This window comes from Haliaeetus albicilla, chromosome 6 (genome assembly GCF_947461875.1).
Source record: "Haliaeetus albicilla chromosome 6, bHalAlb1.1, whole genome shotgun sequence".
Taxonomy (NCBI): domain Eukaryota; kingdom Metazoa; phylum Chordata; class Aves; order Accipitriformes; family Accipitridae; genus Haliaeetus; species Haliaeetus albicilla.
In genome coordinates, this window is record NC_091488.1 from 33,665,287 (window position 1) to 33,690,690 (window position 25,404).

Sequence of the window (25,404 nt, forward strand, 5' to 3'; positions counted from 1 at the left end):
ACTTCTCTTAGCGTTGGATTTAAGATGTCCTATGAAGTCATACTATGAAACCTTACTGTGATTTGCCAAGGGCAAGTCTGTAAGCCTCAATGTCAGAGGCTACCAAATTGTGTTCTTTAGCTTAGAATCACTACTATTTCTGCTTGTTTATTAGTGTGTGCACACTAACGTGTTTTGCTGGATATGAGGTTTTTTCGCTATCTTTTTCCTCATCTTTAAACTGGGAAGATTACTGGTATGAAACAGCTCTTGCTGTGAGGTGCAACTGGTAGCTATATATACCTTTTGTTTTAATGACTCTTGCACAGTGTATTATCACTTGCTTGATGACACCATTCTGTACACAATGTGCCCTAATTTTTGCAACTAGGTGGTAGTTTGGAAATTGGACTAATACTAGTTCTTTAAAAAAATGTTGATATCAACCTCTGGCTTTATACCACCACGCAGAGCTGGGATAGATTCCTATGCAGAGCGGGTGCCCGGTATATCTTCTCACCTCATTTTCACAAGCTGGTTTGGGGTGTGCTGTTCATTTGAGAGACACAGATGTTTTCTCAGGGTGGCAGAAGTCTCCACATTTGCATGTTAGGGACACCAGATGCTCATAGCCAAAATAGTTGTGAGTAGGTTGGCATTGCCTGTGTGATCCAGATCAGAGCCCTGCTGAGTCTGCTTACATGGACATTTTCTATCCAAAATGTCATTGCAATCCTGGATGCGTGGCATTCAAATACAAGAGACATGTAGCAGACTCATTATAAGCATTTACGAAGAAACTTCACAGCCACCTGATAGGCACTACTCATGTTCTGTTAGAAAAAAAACACATTGTTTGCTACAGGCCATGTTTCCTTCAGTGCTTCAGTTGACAAGCCGATGGCGGCATTCAGAAGGTCACTGATAGCTCAGTCACAGAAGGGGGAAGTGGCAGTGCAGAAGTGAATGGACGAGTGCTTTATTGAAATTAACTTTTGGAGAGAAGAGGAAAGAATTCAGATGACTAAAAAATTCAGGTGAAAACAAACAGGTTTCTGAGTGAAAATGATGTAAAATAATGTAATCAGTAAGTTATTCATTCCGTTGTCTTTTGTAATATTGTCTGCTGGCAATAAATGATTTGAAAGTGTTGTGAACTGATAGCTCAACACCTATCAGGCTGAGAGAGCCTAATATCCTCTGAATTTTCTGAGTTCCTCTGCAGCTGCCTTAAATGTGAAGGTCCCATGCCGATATTATTTTGAGTATGAAAGTGGTGACAGGTTCTGGCCATATTTGCATGCTATACAAGCACATAAAAGGTGTGTCAGGGTGCTGTAGGGGCCAGTGGCTCCCTGGGGCTGCACTGGCTCTGGGCTGGCCCTGAGTCCCCACAGCCAAACCCCCAACGGGGGGATGCGCTTGAAGCCCATACACAGAGTCCTCTGAAAGCTTAACCTCACACAACTGTCTCTACAGCAAATCCTACAAAAGCAGTGTTACACAGCTGCAGTACCCTCACTTATTCTGCACGATATCTTAGAGTTGTGGTTGCTAGACCTGGTGGGACAGCCACGTGTGGATGTGCTACCTCCTTAATCTGGTTGATTTCAAGGGACAGAATTCTCTGAAATGGTGGGCTGAACATTTTTTCTTTGAAAGAGAAGCTCAGAGGTATGAAACGACTTGCTCAAGATCACATGGCAGGTAGAGGGGAGGAAGGATCCCAGTCATCCTCCTGCCTTGCCTAATGGGCAGCCTCTCCCACAGGTGTACCTGCCTCTTGCTAAGAGGAGAATAAAAGGGTCATTCTCATGTTTAGCAGTGATGAAAGAAATTCCATTTTCCATTTAGAAAATCATCAGGTATTTCCAAAGTAGATTAGACTTACACTTACTCAGTTCTGTTTGCTTGATTGGATACGGTGATGCATTTGCGCAAATGGATACAGTGCTGTGAGTAACATAACTGTTCATATGAAGAAGCTTTATCCCTAAAAGCTGCTGTGGAGCTTTAATGAACATTTCCTAGGTTCTTAAAAATAAGGTGCTGCTGGTACCTCTTGAAGTCACCAAAGAACTGTGAATTTATTTTCCAGTGAGAAATACAACAGATACCTTGATAGGCAGTCCCTAGAAATGGTGTCACAAAACGAGAGATTCATAATAAAATTATTAAGATGCCATTAATTGTTATTTTTCCTGTCCTCCATTCTCCTTTGATCTAAAAGCTTCTTCCTTTTTCCTTAGGGAGGGACGGAGGTGTGGGAAAGAGAATTACTGGGCTGAGACCATATTTCTGCTGTCAGCTGCTCTGCAACTTCATCCAGAAGAGCTTATTCTTGTTTTTCACCCCCTCAGGGCTGACTGCCTCAGGAAGTGCTTTAGATAGGAACCATGATCCCTAGCTGAATTACAGCTCCTGCTAATAGTTTGCCCACAGATCAGCTGTGACTCTGCAGAGCCTTAAAATACTCGTATGCTCACTTTTTACAGACATCTTTTATAGTAGAAAGAAAGGTATTATAAGAAGCTAATACATGCTTAAGGCTAAGGTAGAAATCCTTTTCAATAGTCAGAAGTTAGTATTGTAGTTAAATTTGCCTGCTTGTATGGAAAATCTTTGATGACAAGATCTCTATATTTTGACACATTTGATGCCCATTCAGCAAAATAAAATAGAATCGTAAAAGTCATCTCCATGACTTGGATAATTGCAAGATGATCCATAAAAGAGGGTTTATTGGAAAATAAAATGTCAACAATGTAATTTTTAATATCAAGGTAAAATTACTTTTCACAGTACTGGCTATCTATTAAATTCTTCCATCTGCATTTTGTAAGTATATTTTTCATGTCTGAGAAATCAGAGAAATCAAAGTTTATTTATTTTTTTTTAAAAGCAAAAGAATATTCCTTTATTCTCTTTCTGTGATGGGGTGCTAAGCTTTACTCTCATGGAGGCAGACACCTGCTTAAACTACATCTAATCTAGTGTCTCCTTAAGCTTACAGCAGCATAGCCAGATGCATAATTTGGTTCCCTACCAATGCAAAAGGTTTTGAAGCTCTTGAAATGTTTTTGTTCTAAAATGTGTCTAGACTGCTGGGGCTCTAATAAATAGTCTCTTTTTTCACATCTTTCCTTCCACATTGTCTTCAGACTCTGAAAAATGCTAGTGTTAGAATTAACATATTCTAACATAAATTACTTCTGCAAAACTGCATTTGTGTAAGTTTACAAAAGAGCAAACTGTAAAGCACCTGCTAGCTCAGGCTAGAGTCTATGTGCTGATAAAAAGGCATAAATGTTGAGTTGATAAAAAATAGTTTGCTACTGATAAAACAAGAATTGAAGTGTCCTTCTTGGTGTAATACTTTTTGTTCAATATTCAGTCCCCCTGATCTTTGCAAGCAATGCACTGAAATCTAAAAATACTAATGATTAACCATGCATTTCATTACCCTTGATCCACATGTCTGTGTGCAACTACCTTAATTGATGAAGCTTGTATCTTATCAAAAGTTGTATTGCTTGGCTTTTAAAGTTACAAACATTATCTTTCATTCTGCAGGAAGTAGTTTAATAAGTTGTTCAGGATTACTCAGTCAGAATTCTGTTTCCTCAGTTCAGCACTTTCCTGGCACGTCCAAATAAATGCAGCAGCACTTCCCTCTTCATGTTGTGAAACTTCAAAAGTATTTCACAGCAACCCTAGTTAATATGAAATGGAATCACAGCTGAATCTCTTCAAACTTTTGGAAAATACTTTTCCAGAACAACTGCTTCAAAACAATTGCAGTCCCTGACAGGTGCCAAAAAAAAGAGAAGGCATGTGAGTGGTAGCAATGATGGAATTTATTCTACACTTAAGCATTTCAGATACCCAGCAGAATAATTTAATCTCTTTGCATAAATAATACATTATAAAATTACATTGGGGTATATATAACAAAGTAGTATGCTAAGCGTTTTAATATGATTGAAATACATTTGATCAGAGTAAAAAATGGTTTTTATATCATGAAGGGAAATGTCTATTTAATTTTCTCCAAATGGAAAAGAATTTTTAGAACCCATTCCTTCCTTCTTCAGGGAATTCCTCCACATTGGAAAGCAGAATTTGAAGTCAAGATATTTCAGAGTTGGACAGGTAGGAACTTTACTATATGGTGCAGTTTGGGGGTCTGGGGATGAACGCTAATTCTGTCATGGAGGTAATCTGTGGAAAGTAGGGTAGGAGGAAAAAGTGATTGATGCTAAGCATTTTGTGCACAAAGCTTTCCAGGAGTTTGAGTTTCTGAGTAGCAGCAGCAAAATGAGTACTAGATGCAGCATAAGCAACCAAATGGTGCAGATTTCTTATTCAATATAGAGTGCTGCTGAGGTGGAGCGATTGGTCTGCTTTTTGTTTTAAATGAGTGTGGAGAAGAGTCTTATTTAGGGCTCACCGAAATCAAACAAATCAGGATCTATATGCTTTGCATAGTGGGTGAGATGTAATGTTTAACTGCATTGCAGGTTCCTTAATGTTTTTCTCAAGAGATCATATAAACTCCTTAAAAACAGTCTCAAAAGGTAGATGGAATGAAAAAAATCTACAAGAAACTCTTGGGCTACTTAAACTGAGACTGGATTTGCAATATTTGTAAAATTCACAAGTGGAGCTACGAAGAAAAAAAGGATTAGATTCTAGAAGCTCTTGCTGATCTTTAGCAGCTCCTTTTAGGATGTAAATCCTTTAGGGATTGTAAGTACGAATGGCCTCTAACCAGCCAGGTCTGCAGTGTTGCATTTCTCACACTGTACACCACAGGGATGGGATCGAGTCTATCCCAAATGGTGCTCAGCACCCACCACCTTCTGCTAGATCTTGTGCTGCTAATGGCATCGAAACCCTCTGCCTGTAAGGCCTAGGTTCATACTCTTTGAAGGGATGACGGTATGGAGGCAAAGCAGAAAAAGTCCTTCTTGTACATGGTACTAGTGTGAGGAGGTCTTTCTATTCTATCTCCATCTCCCCACTTATTCCTAAAAACAAGTCTGTGTGTGGTCTCCATTGTACCCCCACCACACTCCTCCGACTGGATCACTGATGAAAGCCCTCTTTTCTTTAAGTAGAATATCGGCAATGTCCTCTCCCTAGGTCTGATGACTTTTCTGACATTACTTAGTTTTAATGATGAATGACTGAAGTGTGTCACATTTACGTTTAAGTCCTCAGAAGCATTCTTCTTCTCTCTTTTTTTTTTTTGAACTGTAGACTATCACATGGATAAAGACGTACCCATGTGTAGTTTCTGCATCTGTAGAGCTGAGGAAGTAGAGGGAAAGGCAGCTCTGGAAATATGACACAAATCTGATGTGCGTAGTCAGGGATTTCTGTAGATTCTCTCTTAAAACTGGCAATAATGGTATCTTCATTGGCTGTTTTTGGTTTTGGTTTTTTTTTTTTCCTTTGAACATCAGCATTTATCTATTATAAACAGAATGAAGGCACTACCTTGCTTCATGTAAAACACTGAAAAACTAGTGGGTAACAGTATTTTTTTCACCTTTGACTAAATTTAATTCCTACCAGTGCCCAAAAAGGGAAGGCTCTGTATCTGGTAACTAGCTACTCCTGTCAAGTAAGCACAAACATGTTTAATTCATTTCTTTTAAGATGCATTTCTCATGTCACTTCTAGGACAAGAATTAGAATTAAAAAACAAAACAAACAAAAAAGAGACCATATGACCACAACCTCAATCTGCAACTCAGAAAAATAAATTCCTACCTAAGTATCATTTACATCAGCAATTGCAGTGTAATTTATTTACATCAATATTACAATGTGATACTGATCTATCAAAGAGTATTCTGTGATTATTAAATAGAATTTTTTTAAACCATGTGCCTGTCAATTACTTTATGGTTAATGTCCACAACTGACCATGAGTCATTAGTTACGTCCCCAGATAGTATCTCCTAACTGACTGCTACTCAAGCCGCCTCATCTTTTAGACTTCTGTGTGTGTGTGTGTGTAAGCGTGTGTGTGTGGTGGGGAGTGGGGGGGTGGGGATGTATTCAGAAAGTTTTATAACATACTCTAGAAGGTGACCAGCTCTGACTCTGTCAGGCCAAGGGAGGAAAACCATTTATCCACCTGTTTTCTGTAAAGTGTGGATTGCTCTTTTATATGTGATAATAACCCAACATCCATTGTAACTGCTCTGTCCGTATTGATGGTGCATTTGGCTTTTTGCAGTGTGAAAAAAGGGATTTTTTTCAGCTTCTGAGGATAAAAATCACCTGTGTTTCTCACATATTTCATCCCTTGTTAGCCTTATATATAATTTAGCAAGCCCAAGGCAGTTTCTAAATGAATGCTACATACTATGACCAATTATTCATTTGTGATCCATGTACACTCTTTGTCTTGCCTGGAAAATAGAGGGTTTGAGTTGGACTTGGGAGAAATGAGTAATTTGCTTTGCTTTATTAGTCCTGAATTTCATTTTTTACTGGCTAGAGGAATATGTGCCCTAAATGTCAGCTTGTACATTACCCCATTTTGAAGGGCTGACTTGTGAGTAAGAATATGTCTTTCAATACCTTATTTGATCAGTGTGAAAGTCCGTTTCAAAAAAAAAAAAAATGTTTCCAATGCTTTTGTAATAATTGGGTATTTATTTGTAATGTAGTGTGTATCTGTATGCAAGAATCTGCAGGTGTAACAGAAATAGGCAAGAAATAGTGGGTAAGCCGGCCCCTCCATTACATAGGTACTCACAGTACGCTTTCCTCTATTTACCATAGCATTAGACATTGTGTGAGAAACCTCTGGATCCCGAAATATAACAGAGATACTGATACAGACACTGTGATGTTTACTTCAGCAACAAGCTCACAGTTTGGTGTCATTTAGTAATGAAGGCTGACATGATTTAGGGGACATGGAGAAACAACTGAGGTCCCGTGGAGCGTTTGTGCCAGTACTGTCACTCAGGCTAGCCACCAGGGCCCTTGCAGCTGCAGCTGGCTTTGAGAAAGTCCTTACTCTCCGTTCCTGTTTCAATGGTGGAGCAGAAGGGGCCATGGCCGGACCAACTGATTGGTCCCACTTTTAATTCTCATTTTTTCAGTAATGTGCGTATCAGCTTCATGTGGTGACAGATAGTATTTCCTAAGTGTAGATGATCTTCTGAAATTCATGATTCTGAACAACTAAGTAATTGTAAATTATGAATCTTTGCATAGCATGGAGTAAACAGCTAATTTTATCTGACCAATATTCTGCAATTTTTCTCTCCTTTGGCTGCTTCTGTGTGACCCTTTTAGCTGCAGTGAGAATTACTTTTATATGCAGAAGAGAGAGACGACAGTGCAAACAGTCAAAGCATAATAGTCCTGTGAAGCTGCAGGGATTCAGTCTTGACAATACCAGTGGAAGCATTAGAGTAATCTCTTGGGTACCTGTGGAGGAAGGATTGCCTTAATGGCTGCAAATGCGCTGTGATTATGTTAGTAAATCATATGTGGAATTCTCTTCTGATTGACTCCTCCATTCCTCTCTTGCTTCCCTTCATTGCAAGATAGCAGCAAGTCCTTTAGTGTGGAAAATTTAGTATTTAATTCCACTGAAACAGTTTGCCTATCTGTCTTCTCAGCAAGCATAATGGCCCAGTGCATTTGAAGGACACTACAGTATTGCTTAACTATATTTCTTGATTTATTAATCTTTACATCAAAAAAGAAGTCCCACTTAAAAACACTGTTAATGTCAAGACATAAAAATTAAGCACAAACAACTAGCACTTCTGGGCTTGTTTGTTCATGATAGTTTAAGATAGTCTGTACAAGTGCTACTATCCATGCAGACGAGTAGTTCTGGATGTGTTCCTTATTCATCTCTTGTCCTATCTCTTAAAATGATGTCAGGTGCCTTTCAGTTTTGCTTCCTCAAATTATGTTGGTAGTATGACCAGGAAGTTGCAAAAATTGTAAGAGAAATGGTCAGAGCAGGTAGGTTGCTGTGTTTTGACAATGAGAATTCAGTGGAAAGGGAAGGCATAATAGGGTACATACTCAAAAGGTCCTTGTGCACCTTCTTTGTTCCTTTCTGGGAACAACGTGCATTCTAGATATTTGCTTGCTGTTTCCCCAAAGCTTAGCTACATACGGGCAGAGGAATGCTCAACAGAATTGCTAAATGTGCAACTGTCACATCTATGTGGCACTACCATGCCATCTCCATTTCTTTGGACAGGCATTTGAGGCCACCTTTGCACCCTTGCATTTCTGAAGTGCTGAAAAGGACAGCTGTGTCCCAGTCACTGCCTCACTTGGGTGAAAAGGAAGAACATCTTCTTGCACTATGCTTACCCCCCTAAATTCTCTCATACCTGGGAAGAGTTAGGTAAAATGTGGTCTTTAATGATCCTCATAAGTGTAGCCAGTCTACAGGTCACTCTAACAGCAGAAAGGAAATACATATGGTGAGAATGTAGGCAGCTAAAGTAACTAAGAATTTGGAAGACTTTCTGCCTGTACTATGTAAACACACAAATTAGTAAGGAAAAGTAAAGCAGGTGGGGTGAATTGATTAGAAAAACTGACTGAGAATTATTAAACCATTTCATTTGCTCCCAAATATGAATTTCATTCTACCTTTAAGAGAAATATTTTTAACTTGGTTTCTAAGGAGAGTAGTCGTGTATGAATGTGCTGTCTTTGTCCATCTGTCTGCTAGTTCTTTTATGTTCCCAATACACATTGAACCTGTTGACAGATTTCCACTTCAACAGAAAGCAGAGGTTTAGAGGGTATGAAATTTCATGGATGTTAGTGGATGGGTGGAGGCCACTTAGTGTTCGTACAGCTCAAAATTTGTGGGGGATTTCCCCAATACAATATGGGGCAGACTGGAAGTATGGCAGGTTCTGGGATATAGGAATTCAAAGGGCCCAGAGTGCTGTATTGCAGGGGTCCTGGGAAGCAACTAAGAGAAGAATTGAGTGGAAAGCAAGAAACATGCACACAAAAATTGTAGTAAAAAAAGCTGAACTACTCTCACTGTTCACAGAAATGTTTGATGAACACCCAGTTATAAGTAAGCAGTTACACACTTTGGTCTAAAAAAGCCAAACAAAAGCATTAGGAACGAAGTGCTGTCATGGCCAAGCACATATGCACCCATCTTTTTGTGTTAAGGACTTCCTGGGTGTGTGACCTGAGTGCCATTGCCTTTTGAAATATTTTCAGCTGACTTATTGATCTTGAGCAACTGTCATCAGCCTTCCTGTATACTTCTTCATTCCCTCAGTTGCACCAGTAGGCCTGAGGCTTACCAGAGAATCCAGGCGATTTACCTCTCCAGAGCTGCGTCTTCATGCTAGGCAACCGTGCTGAGATTCTGGTAGCATTGTTTCAAAAAAAAACCCAAAAAACCACCAACAAACAAGTTTAAAGAAACACCATGAGTTTTCTTCTTCTGGGATATTATCTGTGATCATCCTGGAAGCCAATGTCAGCAGCCTTTCTATAAGGAGCACCAATGTTACCCTTCTCCTGCCCCACCTCACAGCCTTTTCTGAAGAAAGCAACCCTGTGCCTTTCAAAATGTGTATGTCTTTTGAGGTCTTGAATTAGCTAATTGTGTGCCTGCACAATATATGCCCACTGTATTTGTCTGATCTGGAAGAAACTGCTTATCTCGGTCTGTGGTTAAAATGTAGTTAAGCAATAGCAAAAATCTAAAGTTCATTGTGTTCATTTGGAGAGTGAATTTGGAGAAATGAAAGGCTGGTAATGCACAGTGCATTCATTTCCATAGCAAATATATATCCTATAAGAGGATGCCAGAAAGGAAAGTGGAGCAACAAAAGTGAAAAATTGCCACTTGATACAATGATTTGTCACCTGTTGACAGTTGTGCCTGTTGGCAGAAAAGTTCATTATGAATGATAAGTTGAGGGCTCAAAGCAGGACACATAGAAGCCTTGAAGATTTGTCCTTGAAGGCTGGTGATGTACAGCATGCTTGCTTTCTTGCTGTAATGGAGGTTAGTGTCGCTTAATATGACTGTTAGTCTATTGTAAGGTATCTCTGATCAAAAGAATTACAGAATGAAGGATGTTCATAATTAAAACATATTGTGACAATACTGGGAAAGTACAATGCTCTGTAAATACTTTTACAAATAAGTGAAGAGAGGGCTTCAGGTACTGAGAACGAGTGAAAATCAGACTACCTGATATTGTAAGCCTAATTTCCATAACTTGAGAACAAGAAGTTTATATCAATTTAAATATTCATCATCCTAAAGGATCATAAGAAAAACTCAGAGCAGACCAGGGTTCATGGAACCATTCAACCAGTAGAAAATTTTACATCATACACTCAAGAATTAGGCATTTCTTTTGTCATATCCCAAGCAGTGGTTTCTGTTGCATCCAACTCCTTTGTTTCCCTCGTGTATTTTCAGTAGAAACCTTGTATGTGTAATGTAGAATAGATAACAGCAGGGCAAATGTGTCATTGATTACATGTTTTTTTCATGCTCCCTAGGGTAATGAAAGGTGAAGCTATAACATCTCCCTCTTTCCCACTCCCATTCAAACAGATAAAGTGTTTTGTACATGGGACAACCCATATTTTTTTCTACACCATGAAGTGTAAAAAAGTATTTCGCTTAAGGACTGCCAGGTAAATGACCATTTGACCCTTCATAAGCTTTTCCTTCAGAAGAAATGAAACTTTGAAGAATGTGGCAACCTTGTGATAATCTTATTTAAAAGGCATTTTAAATCCAAGAGAAACAGGGTAACTCAGTGTGGGAATTCCTACTGCTTTATTTCACCTTTTTGTTTAGTTACCATATCACCAGTGTATATAATTTCGACTGTTATCTTCCAGTGTCCTTGCCCAGCTGTCCTCCTGGATTGGTTGACTTTGAGTAGCTGTGCTTCTTCCCTCCTGAGTTCATAAGGACACAGTTTTTAACACAGAATTGCTGGAGTAGAAGAACAGACTCTGGTCTACATAGTTCAAAGCTTCTGGCTGCAGAAGTAGCTTAATGAGAAGCACGTACAGCATTATTCAAGTCTGATATTCTGGTTTTGTGGGGCATCTGATACTTCAGGCGAGAGATGACATCTTTAAAACTTACTCATCCTAATTTATTTCCTGTTGTTCAGCTGTGCTTCCTGTTGTGGGTGCTTCTGTGCCGAAACAGATACCCAATAAAAGTGTAATGTTGTCTTTACTATTGACATTACACTCAGTTGTGTATGCCTAGTTATGAAATTTAGTGAAATTGTGTGATAATACCATATGCCTCCCACTCTTTCTGAGTGTTGACAGGTTTCTCATATATATTCTATCTGAATGCTGTAACTACACATAGATGGAGCAGATGGAGTTGCTCTGCTTTTAATCAGGGAATATATTTGCTTAGGAATAACATGCATTTGTTGTTTCTTAATTGGGGGGGGAGGAAGTTTTGTATGTTATTTACAGGGTTCTTTCTAAGTAGATGAAAGCAGAAATGATCAGAGAATAACTCTTCAGAGAAGTATTTTGCTAAGAATATTTGGTAGGAAGAAGTAAGAAGGTGAAGAAGAAGATCCCACAGGGTTGTTCCATGTTGTAAGTTTGACCTTCAGGTATAGAGGGTACGGACAGGGAGAATGGGTCTACCTCTCTTCTGTATGGCTGCCATGTGTACATGCTTTAGTCGGGCCACGTGGTTATAATCACAGCATTTCAGCTTGGTTCTTTATCTGATCTCTAGATAACTCGTTACCTAATTGATTTACAGTAAGAAATAGAATTAGTTCTGATAATGGCTTTTTTGTCCTGCTATTTGTCTTCTTGTCTTCTTATTTAGTAATACTTGCATAAATAGAGATATTCTTGAGTATAAACCCTGAGTTCTATTTTCTAAGTATCCATTAATACAGAGAAGACCAGTTACTTAAAGCATTTGATCATCTGACCTTGTAACATCTCACTGCGTCACAGGGACTATAAGGTCAATAGGCAATGACAACAGCATCCTCTTTAAGTTGAAAAGCTTTTAATAATAGAGATCTTCCTTTACCTCTGTTTTACTATGATATGTTAGTCTCTTATTTGTCTAATATGCGTTAATTCTCTTCTTTTATATAGGCTCGTGTAATTTTCATGCTGTCACTTGTATACTTATTTTTGATGGAACAATCCGATGGTTAGATTGTTAATAAAAGACTTGTATCTACTTCCCTATTTTGATGTGAAATTTTGTTTCATGCAACACATTATGTACTGTACCACAAGTACTAAATAACACAAGTTGTTATGGAAAAGACACCAAAATATAAGAACATATAATGTAAATATATGTTGACTAAATTAATTTTGGGGACGAAACTGGAAGTGATATATTTTAAAAATCAGTAAGTATTTGGGGGGGGGAATGACATTTCAATGCTAATTTCAAGAAGATAGGCTATTGTTTAACTGAAAAGACTGAGAACAGAATATGCCCCCAAATGAACAGCATGAAGGGACAACAGACTGGAACCACTCACTCATCACTGCATCTCGTGAACAGTCCCCTGGCTGACGTGCTGCGTGGGTATTTTCTAAGATGAAAAGGATTTGACTCCTAAAGGAAGGCAGTAGAATCTGCTTCCAGTATCACAGATCCCTTGGGGTTTGTAGGACAGCAAGGATTAGTTAAGTCATCACACTTCCAGAGCTGTCCACCTTGCCCTCAATTTACAATAAAAGGAGGCTTCCAGTGCCAGAATTACACATTACAGTTTCCAGGTTTCAGACAAGTGATTTAGAACTGGGAGAGTTATTGAAAATGGATTTGTTTCCTCCCTCACTTCCCATATTAATCAGCCTTTGTAGAGGAGGAGCAAGTCCAAATGCCATTCCCAAAAGATACTTCAGCCTGTCAGCTACTGTATTGTCACTGGACTGCCAGGACATTTGCACTGACTTTGCTGTAACTAAATAGGAAAAAGTCTTACTAGTGAGAGGAGTAAGTGACCTCTCCCAGGGTTCTTGTAAGAGCAGGCAAGCACTGGGAGAGGAGACCTCCTGTCCCATGTTCTGCAGCTCTGCCCCACAGACCAATGGCAAAAAACACTAATATCAACTAATGGCAACTAATCTCTCTTGGAGCTAACAAAGAGCCAGGAATGTATTAAACACACGCAAAGGCAAGAGAAGACCCCCAGCCCAACCACAACCATACCTCTGGGCAGTCTCCCCTACTGCATTCTCCCTTCCAGTAGTGTCTTGAAAGCAACTGTTAAAGGGCTGACAATAAGTAAATGCTACACCTGCCGGATAATGTTACACAAAAACCAAAAGAATTGAAGTCCCATTTTATATCACGAAGCTGAAACTGGGCATCTTGAAATTTTGATAGGCAGGCTTTCTAGTATATCATCAATGTTATCCAACTATACCAGGAGGTGATATAGACCCTGCTTAGAGGAGGTCCCTGCAAGAGTGACTCGTTTCTTGTTTACAACCCAGTACTAAGGTCAAGAAGTCCTCTCTGTCTCATTACAATGTTTTATGACTGATTTTAGCTTTCCTGTCATCATGACACCTGGCTTAAAAAAGTATCTACTGTTGTCTCTTTCAGTATTTCACGTGATCTTAGGGACCTCATTCTCTCCTGTTTTACTTTTTTAAAAATCTTAAAACATCTAGAACTGGAATGCCCATTTAGCTGTAATAATTTTCTTTTTTTAACTGAAAGTCTGTGAGCACTGAAATGGTGAACTTAAAGACACTTTCATGAAAATCTCTTATCTCTTCTGAGGTAAAAGGGACTGTGAATGTCCACATAATTACTTTTGTGGGTATCTTTTTAATAGCCTTGGGGACATACACAAACATTTAATTATTAGGAAAGAAGTTAATACAATGAAGAATATCATGCTAATAATGAATCTTATAAACACATAGAACTCATTAATTGATAATTATGTTGAGAGATAAGCACAGCTCAATTGATTTTGCTTTAAGCAAGGAGTTTGTGCAGGTGTTTACTGAGGAAGAGATTGTGAGAAATCCTGCTATATGATTCTTTGTTGATAATTTGCTTCTTGTCCTTGGTTCTGAAACAGTGTTGATGTCATAGGGTTTTTTTGCTCCCCTTTTCTTCCCAAGTGTGTCTTTTTCCTTTGCATGTTATTGCAAAAAATAAATTGGGATATGTAGCGGGAGAGAGCCTTAGAACTGGCCTATATAGCACAAGAGAAAGTCAAGGAAAAGCCAGATAGGCAGAAGGGCTCTTTGCGGAGCAATTCCCCAGTGGCTCATTGCATCATGACTGCTCAGCCCAAAGGCTACTGTTTCATGGCAGCCCTATTGCACACCAAGGAGTCACCTTGGCAGACCAGAAACAAGGCTTTGGTTGGCTTTTGTCAGCCCATGGAGGTGTCTGACCATGGGGTAAGAGAGAATCTGTCTGCCTTTGGGGGACCTGCCCCTGTGCCCTCAGATCCTTTCATACCCGCCCCAAGTGTCTTGAAGGCCGCTTTGCACAAGTAGCTCACAAACACCTTCATGGTGGCTAGTCTCTGGCTTTACCTTCCTAGAAAGTAGCATGTAAATCAATACATAGCTGTGCTTTCATATTGTATCAACTTCTACTTTCTCACCTGTTTTACTAATAAAGCCAATTGTTAGCTACACATTCAGAGTTAGTTGGCCATGAGCATGGGATACAGAAACCCGGTCAAGTGCTCTGCTCCACATAACATTGGAGCAGTAGAGGTAGGGAAAATATGTTGATAGATCTATTTCATTCAGCTGCAGAATAAGATCTCTTTTCCCTAATTTTGAACATTTCAAGGGGACAAGAAAGCTATTTTTTATCAAGCACTATCTATACTATGATCTCTAATTTAGTAATTTAATTTGAAGGAAACTGTCAAGTTTAATTTCATCTCAAATATAGACCTGTAAAAACACACTTTTGTAAGCTTTTTGTGACTCACCCACCAGATTTAGTTTGCATGCTTTTAGGGATACTGTTTTATTTGTGAAATGGCAAATACCTTTTGGAAAAACTCTTACTTGAAATGCAATATTTAAAATGCTTGATTTCACTCAAATTTCTTTGAAAATAATTTTTCCTTTTAAAAAGTGAATATTTCACAGCAGCATTTGCAACTCTAAATATATTGTTAATAGTACAGATGAGAAAGTGCATTCCTAAAAGGAGTAGATGTGTGGAAAAACTGCAAGACTTCAGGGGTGCTTTACCCAGTACACTCTGTTCTTCCCAAGCTGCCTCTTAAGCAAAAAAGGAATCTGACATTTCTGAGGAGAGAGAGATACACAAAAATCCCACAAGTTCTGATTGCTATTTCTAAAATACAAGCTTGAAGATGACTGCCCAATTTTGATATTTTACCCTCTTTTATTTTCAGGTAAAAGGTATTAAAATCTTACACAAGAAAGCTGAATAAAGAGTTAGGACTGCTCCAAACTGGGATGAATGTGCTGCAAGATGGGAAAGAACTGTCCTAAGGGAAAAAAGTCTGTCAAGCTGGTTTGGTAAGTAAGTCCCAAGTTTATTCCATTTGTTTAGAAAAGAGAAAGGAATAAAGGCCAGATGTAAGGGAGGACTTGAAACAAACAAACAACAAAACAACAGTGAAATAGGAAAGAATAAAATTAATGCATTTGTGGCATTACATCAAAACTAAAGTTAGAGGAGATTTTCAGTGTTGGAATGCTTTGTCAGCTGAAGTCAGGCTGTGGCTCAACAATACAGGGAGTTTGGCCTTTCAGGTTCTGGTACCAAGTGGCAGGTACTGCAACCACACAGTGCAAAAGCATTGATCTGCAGTGAGCACCCTCTGTCAGTTTGGTTTTGTTCTAAAAATGCATCGGGTGATGTCTGACTTCCCACTACAAGAAGTAAGTTGGCTGATTCCCTATCATGTGTAGGAGATATTTTGGTAGAAAGTCTGTCATGTTGCCTGCCATCACTGAGCTGGGTAAAAATTTCTACTGCTGGTGTCTGTTATATGCAAATCCAATACTATTGATGGGGGAATCACAGCTTTTAAGTGCTCAGCAGCACTACAGCCTGACATGTGTCTGTGTGAGGCACTATAGACATGTAAATCAGTGTCATTAATTATCGTGGAAAACTTAAAAAACCTACCAGTTGTTAGTTTTTCAACAATAAAAATGCACATACAAAGAAAATAGTCTTTCTGAGAAGGCATCGTGTGATATAAAAAAAAAAATTAGGCAAGCTACCAGCTGTGAGCTGTTTCAAGTATCAATTCAACATGTCAATTACATTAATATGTACAGTAACAATTTTGCCAGCAAAGTGCAGTAGAGCACTCTTTTTTTTGTGGAGGATTAAAAAAAAAGAATAATACATGCTTTGAAATAACAAATTATGTAATGGGAATAGCAGTTTGGCTGTATACAGTTATTTTTGAGAAACTGTGTTTTAAGTAACAAGTCTCTAAATATAATCTTGGTGGATGAATTAATTTATTATTACAAATTTTATTCAGGGTATGAATTAACCATTTTGGAAGAAGGTAAGATAAGACTGGATTCTCGGTTTCTTTATGTTTTCTGTAGCTCTGTTCCTCAAACAAACAAACAACTAAAAATCCCTAAGATAATATGTCTGTGCTTGCTGCTGGAATCAGTAGCCTTCACAAATGGATGCAACTATATAATCCAAATGTTACCCCTCTGTGAAATGCATGTAATATACTACTTCAGGTGGGATTGAGGGCTCTCACCTGGTGACATTTTGTACTTTGTATCTACCTGGACAGGTTTTTGTGCTTTTGTACTTACCTGCAAAGAGTTTGTCAAACTGGAAGAAAATGCAGGTTTCAAGAGACAGTTTCTGGTGTCAGGCACAGGTTCAGTGGTTAGGTGTTCACTGTCAGAGCTGAATTTGGGACTCAAAGTTTTGTCAGCATTTCAAATAGAAATAGAATTTGATTGCAGCTGCAACAGAGCCTACTATTCCTGTAGCAATTTACTCCCCTAAAAATGTTCATATTCTCTGTGAGGCTCCCTTTTAATTATTGGGATATTCTCCTAAATGTTCTGCAAAGTAGTACTAACCATGTATCTTTGTATTGCAGTGGCCACACTAAGTATACTTAAGCACTATCACAATAATTGTCTTCTGCTGTCTTGTCTCGTCTCATCTTGTCTCATCTCATCTTATCTCATCTCATCTCATCTTTTTTTCCTCCCCCTATATTGAACAGATGGCCTTGAGCTTTATGTAGGTGATTAATTAAACTGCACATAACAGGAGTATTTTTGCATGCATAAATTCCTCTTAACAAGATTTTAAATTCTTTTAGCAACCAATCTGCTTGGCTAGGGGGGGGGGGGGGGGGGGCGGGGTGTCCGAATATTTTTATCTTCATTTATATGTTGTGCCAGTTGTTAGAAAAAGCTTAAGTTTCAATTCTGCTGGCTAGTAAAACTTAACAAGGCTATCAGTAAACTGAAAAAATTTAATTCTGGTGCTGAGAATATAAGAGACTTCTGTAGATGCACTGTAACAAATGGCAATGTGTATGGGAGAAGGCAGGGGTTTCTTCATCTGACAAAGTCTGTTTAGAGCACAGGAACCTGACTTCAACAGCTGCACTCAGAATTAGCTGCAATGTCTGTTAGAGTACTTGCACTGAAAGGGCAGGTGAAATAATGAGAACAAACCCTATAGACACATGGCAGCAGACAGTCTGCTATTACAGGGCTCACTGCATATACCTCTGTTGTTTCTCACGTAGGCCAAGAAGCATTTTTGCAGGTTTCTCATTCTGCAGTCACTGCTGACCTCACATTCATGTGGATTTTAATTCTAAGTGATAAAATTGCAATGCTTTAAAATGGTGTTTTCATTTCTCTTCACCATGATTGTTTTTCATGGGCTTATTAGCAAGAGCCGGATGTGTATTATAAAGTGATTGAAGGTAATATAATAAACAGTTGCTCCAAATTCTAATTACATTTTCTTCTCTTGTATTCATGCAGCTTTTATCAGTGAGTAGTCTCCTGAACGAGTTTATTGGCAAGAACATTCATAGGATTGGCTAATGCAAGGCAGTATTTTGAAAATTTTGTGAACACGTTTCATAAACACTTTCTTGCATAAAGGCATTCCTTTTCTGTCATCACTCAACAAAATATTTGAATTTGAACACTTGAGGTTATGAGTTAAAATGTGTCTCAGGGTCACCATGTTCAGTGGAGATACTAACAATCTGCAGGTTCTGGGGAGTGTTTCAGGCCTCCATGAACCTCTACGTTGTGTTTTGTCAAAACAGGTTTGGTTTTGAATGTTGAGTGTGTAAGACAAACTAATTATACATGACCTGCGAGTATAGCCAAGGTTCATTTGTAGAAATAACTGAGCAAATGATTTCTGCTAATGAAAAAATTTTTAAAAAGCTTTGGTTCATACAGAGAGGAAGGACTGAAATTTCAAATCTGATAACATCTTATACACTTGGGTCTGCTTAGAATAAATCATTATTCCACTGATGTACTCTGCTTGATAATCTCCTAGAAGCCCAGGATAATAATTAAAGATGTGTGAAGTTATATAGTCAATGGTTGCTGTAGCAGTGTATCATCTCAGTTATAGCAGTAGAATTCAACGTATGCTGTGGAAAGCCAGTATGAAGGGTGTGTGTTTGTCTGTGTGCCTGTGTGTTTGTGTGTGTGCATATAGGTATGCTAAAAGATTTCTTGCTATGTGTTCCTTCCATGTTTTTTAATGATGTGGGAAGGAGAGCTAAAGGGAAGTTTATCTTCCTAGAAAAGGAAGGTTAATACAAAAAGGGGATTGATTCTCCTCTCAGATAGGTGGCCAAGAATAACCACGTATCTTGAAAAATCTGCTACTGTATTCTCTGGCTTTACTGTACATCTATTAATAGATAATCTGTGATACCTAACTATGAACACACACATACCTGAGAAGAATGAAATCTTGTGAGGTTAATCCATCGTAATCCCTTTGTTGACACCTTTGCCAGCTTCCTCTTAAAAGTTTTAGATTCCTCAGGCAATCTTCACATGACCTGTTTCCTTTTCCACTGATAAAACTTAGAAAAAAACTTCTATCTTTTCAGAAGGCAAAAATATTTGGGATTCAGTATACTCCAAAGTGTATATATTTGAGTCTCTTTCTTCATATTCCAGATATATTTGGGGGATGTTACGATACCTAGGGGAGCTTTTTCCTTTGTAGGATGACAGCAGAAAGAGGGCTCAGTGGGGTGGGACTGTGGGAAGGCGTGAGCTGACAGTGCCCATTGAAGATGTATATTGATTGGACGCATACAGACCTTCATAAAAACTTAAACTGTGTCACTTTAATGACGAGTTACCTAACTAAATGAGCAGCCTTGTTTTTCACCCTGCCCTTCCTAGGCTGGCTGGTTCATTGAAGAAGCTTTCTCACTTTCTCCTTTTCTCTGTCCCTGCCTCACTGCTATTGCCCAGTCATATGGGGAAGTATAATCCTCACAGCAGGTGACCTGTCATGCTGATCTCCAAACAGTATCTAGCTGTACAAGTACATTGTGCCAGAGCCATCTCTTGCTCTCTTGATTCCTTTGGCTGGAACATGAAACAGTGATCAGAGCTGAGCCCACTGATAAGTTCTTAATCATATGAGAAGCCCCACTGAACTGAATTGCTACCACTCACTGTGACTCCATGTATCGTCACTTACACGTCCTAAATTAAAAGGCTTATAAAAGGCTTGGCTTGATATGTCTCAGTATGTAACTTAGCACTTTGAAAAAGCTGTAAACATTTTTTTCTGTTCAAAGGGGAAAAAATGCATGTGGTTGCTTTTTTCCTTCTGTTTATTAGCCTTTACTTTTGATGGCTTTTACTGGTGTTTCTGTATAATAGCTGATTAGGCCAATTTTCCACTGGAACATTAGCACTTCAGGTCCACTGTATCTTGTCACAAGAGGTGGCATACTTGAGATGAATTGTGCACAGTGTAAGAAGTTGGTGAAGCAGCAGTGAAGTAGTTAATGCCTCTTGGCCTTGATTACAGTGCAGCTGGCCCAAATCAACTCAGAACATTTGTAGTACAGAAATTGCTACAGCTCAAATCAGCCAGACTTCTGAGAAAAGGATCAGGGTGGCCTTTTTGCTAGATGAGTAGGTTAAGACGACCCACTTTAACTGGGTGCCTGATTTAAGTGGAACACTCTTGTTTAATACAAGCCTCCTTTTATCTTAATAGTATTGGCAGAGCAGCCCATTTGTCTCAATTTCCTTCAAGCAACAGTTCTTAAGCCAAACCTTGAAAGCTTCAAATTCTACAGTAACCCAGCAAAATCATATACCTTGGGCTTATTTTCTGTCTTGACTTTTCCTGATATTAGAGTAGAAGTACATTAGTAGCACTGATATTTTCACACCTGGGAAACAGAAAAAGTTGCTTTTAAGTATAGTAACATTTTGTGGTATGAATACTTTGTATGTAACGTGATTTGCAGATTCCACGTGCTATCAACATGATTCCCTTATCCAGCCTAAATGACCAAATAGACATCATACTTTTAACTTATATAACATTTTTCACTGGTTAGGAATACAAAATGGAGTGAAACCCCTAACGCTGTTCTTTTTTGATTTTGAGGAAATTTGAGCTGAATAGTCAACATGCTTACAACAACTTTCAGATGAGATGATCAACATAGTACAACTTGCTGCTGTTTGTTTTCTTATTGATAAGTATTCTTTTCGTAGCAGAAATAATACTTAAGTAATATTCTAATGTGAAATGTTTTACTTCTAGTGAGATTTTCTGTTACATCCATTATGGTGCATTGTTTTGAGCCTGCGGAAGCTTTGCTGATCAAGGTCTCCCTTTCGGCATTTCACTGCCAACACAGATGCCAAAGGATGTTCCAATTCATCTTTCAATAAAATTAATTCAAGCAAATTCTAGGAATATGAATTAACTACTTGTTTTTACTATTTTTATACAGTTGTTTCTAGAACTTAAATATGTACCTATGTATACAGAGTACTAAGCAGTATAGATACGTTGCAGGAGAACTTGGTATTCTGCACAGGAGAGTTCAGGGACATGAGAGAGAGAGAGAGGGAGGCGGTGCAGTGTTTCTTTCTGGATCTCAGTAAGAAAGGCCTGACAAAAAACATCTTACTAAAACAGCCGTTTTAATAAGACAGAATAAGAAGAGAAATACAGAGAGCAAGTAAATCTTATGTCCCTTCAGACTTCGGGCACCCCACATTCGCACAGCATCGGACGGCCCCTGGATTGATCTCTTCCCACGGCACGCTGCACAGAAAATCTCTGTGGGGAGAAGCTCCTCCTTTTTGGTCATTTGAGCTATTAAGTCATTTTCTTACAAGAAAGCAACTCTATTTGTAAAGGATGTTTGCATGAGGACTTCTTGCTGCACTTTTAGACAAAAGCAAGGCCATGTGGGTGACATGGCCACCAGTAGCGAGGGGGAGCTGCCCGCAGGCCCCTCTGTTACAGCGAGCTGACGGGGCTTATCCTGCAGCCACGAGGTTTGTGCAGCGCAGCACAGCACGGGCCTGGGCATGCTCAGGTTAAAACTTCTTGGAGCACTAACTCCCCAGTGTGCCACACTCTCCTGGTCAGGATTGACACATTCCACCCCTTGATTAGCCCGCAGTTTACCTTTCCCAAAGATACTATAAGTTACAGATTATATTAATAACATACTGGCAGACGATCTATGTTGGAGATGACTGACTCCTTGAATACAGAGCCTTCACAAGGCTCCCAAGGCACTTGCTCTGCCATGGTGCAGGTGAGATTTGCCGTGTGGAACTTGTGTTTGGTTATAGCAGGTGAAGGCATCCCGGATCTATGCACAGGCCGCTGAGTCATTTTGTAGCTCTGGAAGTTAGTCTTCTCATACGTAGTTCTGCACATCAAGGAATGTGCAATTTCCCATTAATGCATAGGTCCCAGCACGATGGGACTCTGATTCTGGGGAAGATGCCTTTGTGATTCAAAGAATATTTCCTGACAGAGAAAGAGAGCACAAGCATATATACTGGGCAGAATGTAAAGTTCTGTATATAATTTCCTACTTTTTCTGGTGAAGGCTTCTCTGAAGGCAGACTCTTTTTGGGTTTTGGTTTTTTTTTCCTGAGGGAATTAAACTGGGGCTAAATCAGCATGCTTAGTATTGTCACTGTTTTCCTTCTCCCTCAGTCTCCAAAAGAAACACAAAACAAAACAACATACAGTCATTTGACGAGGTTTCAGAATTTCTGCACAAAACCTCACAATTTAGAAGCTGTGGCTGAGCTGTGTAGCATTTCCTTAAAAGGGTGTCCAACCTGCAGACATTGAGGATTGTCTGATGGATATGTCTTGATAGACTGAATTTTGAATAGTTATTACCTGTCTGCAAATAAAATAACACTGTACACCTAGCGAGTTCCTTAGCCTTGAAATGGGCTGCATGGTTTCTATGCTTCTCATTAGACAGAGAAGGTTGAAGTATCAGGTAACGATGAAGTATGTTCCTTTTTATAGATATACCTGCCTCTCTTGATATTCTTTGGCTGGGAACAGCAGGATTCATAGATGCTCTGAATTTCTGCTTCAGTACCAGTGTTCAGAGGTATGAAAATTTCCTAGGATGAACTCAGCCCTGGATGTATCTGGACCTAGGTCCACTGCAGATTTTTGCCAGGGCTTGTTGCTGTTCTTTGCATTGATCTAATTATAAAGCTTTGATTATCTTATTGATTTAGTGGAGCTGTGCCTGTTTCTGCCAGAGCTAAATTTGGCTCTGTGACTTTAGATTGAGACAACTGAAGAGAGTTCTCCCAGGCTTGGCCAGAAGGTGATTCCCCTTTGACATTGCCACAAAGGTCCCAGTTTGATTATGCAATGCATCAATACATAGACTGCACGCAAAATGAACTGAGTCGAGCCGAGGTTTTGTAAACTTTACTAGATAATTAAGTCCGACATAGCACTTTGCTAGCAGCTGGCAAAAAACAACTGCTTTGGAGAAGAGATCAGCTCAGATATCAACTTTATTCTTAAAAGGTGTGTGAATATAAACATTTTTTCATGGAACGGGTAGCTTTGTGTTGTGTTGCTTTTTCCATAGTATTATGGATTTTAAGTAGTTTATCAAGGCAAATGTCTAATGGCTTGTTTGTGGGTTTTTTTAAAATCTTGTTAAATTGATAATTTTATTCAACATTTGAACAACTCATCACTTGGGTTAAAACACTTTAATACAGATGGGCACCCACTGATGATTTTAAAGCATGAAATATAGATTGCTGCTATTTAGGGACACTATTTATTACCATTTTACAGACAAAACAATTCCAGGCAAACTAATCTAGGTCATATAGTGAAGGGAAAAGTGGAGGTAAGGGAAGGACAGACAGTCTGTTGTACAAGCCAAACTGGCTGGCACTGGTGTGTTCAGAAAAACTGACATTTTGTCAACCTACTATCACAAAAGATGTTTCCAATTTTTGACCAGCTGTCTTATTTGTCCTGCATTTTGCAGCCGTAAACAGCAGACATACGGGTTAGACTTCAGATCAAGGAGCTTTTATGGCATTGTTGTCACTCTCTGAATGTAGATCTCCTCCTTCTCCCTCCACCTCCCCACAAAAAAGTAATACTGGGGAGATTGACATATACTAAACTTGCCCACCCCATTCCCTAAGGGAAGATCTGCATGATCAGTTAGGACACTCAAATGTAGATACAATTACCTCATTTGAAAATAGGAAAGAAGGAAACTCTTCAAACTTGGAATCATATTCCCAAATCCAACTTGGATAGGGAGAAGGAAGATATACTGGTGGTTCAGCAATACTTTTCTATGGTGAATTTTGTTTATAAATGTAAAAAGCACAACTTCTGTGTTTAGCACTTAATAACAGAGCAGAATTATGCATTTAATTTTACTTTCCAATAAATTGTTAAGGGCTTTTTAATGCAACTAGTTGCATAATGTTTGGTCACAAAACTGGTTTTGAGGGATGTTGAGTGCAGTCTTTTATGGTGACTTTTTGGCCATACTTAAAGATAGATAAAAATAAAATTAGCTCTGAAATACACATTTATTGTGAATCCAGACAAAATCACCAGCAAGGGTAATGATTCAGGAAGACTGAGTGAAGGAACTGACCCTGTGTAATAGGAAACATATTAGCCCAAGCCTTCATTTCATGTGACTGTGGAATTTCAACAAATGATACCTGAGTGCCCTCTAAGAGTCCCCCATGCTCAACTCTGGTTTTCTCAGGATTTGTGCTTTTCCCTTTTTTCTATCTCATGTATAATTTTGATATTTTTTTAATGTACTGAGAGAATGGAAATGCATTTTGAAGATTTTAGTGAAGATCCTTCATGTTTATTTGCAGTACAAATTTCTCTGGCAGTATGGAGGAAATTGAGAATCCCCTGTGACTTTAAAGGAGCAGGGAGCATTTGGAATTGAGGATTGCTGCTCTGTATTGCTGTTGGCAGGCCTGTTACACGTTTTCTAACTCTTCGATTTGGCTGTGTTCCAAGACTCATTGTTCTTCATCACAGGGAGTCTTTCCATTACCTGCTACCAGTATTTGATAAGGCTTTTTTAGACTTAGGAGTAACTGTGGCTCCTTCCAACAGCTAGTACTAGTGCGATAATCCATAGCCATGGAAGTTCAGCTTTGGAAAGGTCTCACTATACAAATGAGTTTACTCGAAATTCAAAGGTTCCTGGAAGAAGGTAATATGCTATCTGTATGCTATCTAGTACATCTTTCAGTGAATGTTTAGGTAAAATTTTTCTTCAAAAATCAGATATTTCACAGCTAACATGAATTGAATGAAATTTTTATGGCTACCAGCAGAGACCACCAAGCTCCGTTGTTGTGTAATCTGTAAATGAAGGAACCCTATCAAGGGCATAATTATCTGTCTTCTTTAATTAAACAGCAGTACTGTGCACAAACACAACCACTAAAAAGTAACCCTATAAAGAACCAGTAGAGTTTGTATTAGTGTTCTCAAGGCTTCACATGAAATGATCTTCCAATCTCATTAACATACTGAAAGAGAATAATAGTTATTCTGTTGAAGTTAGGAAGTTGCATAGTTTTCTTGAATAGATTAGGCTGTGCATACTATTCATACAGTGGTACTGCATAGCAGAGTTAATGAAGCTGTTAGCATGATCTGTCATGCCAGAAAAGATCCTGAAAATAATTAGAAAGTGACTGTGAATATTTAGATAAGGTACATATTAGACATGCCGCATTCTCTTGTAGAAGCTACAAGTTTGCATTTAAAATTATTCAATGACCTCTAGCAACTGCTATACTTAAGTCAGAAATATGGACTTCATGAAGTCTGTTATG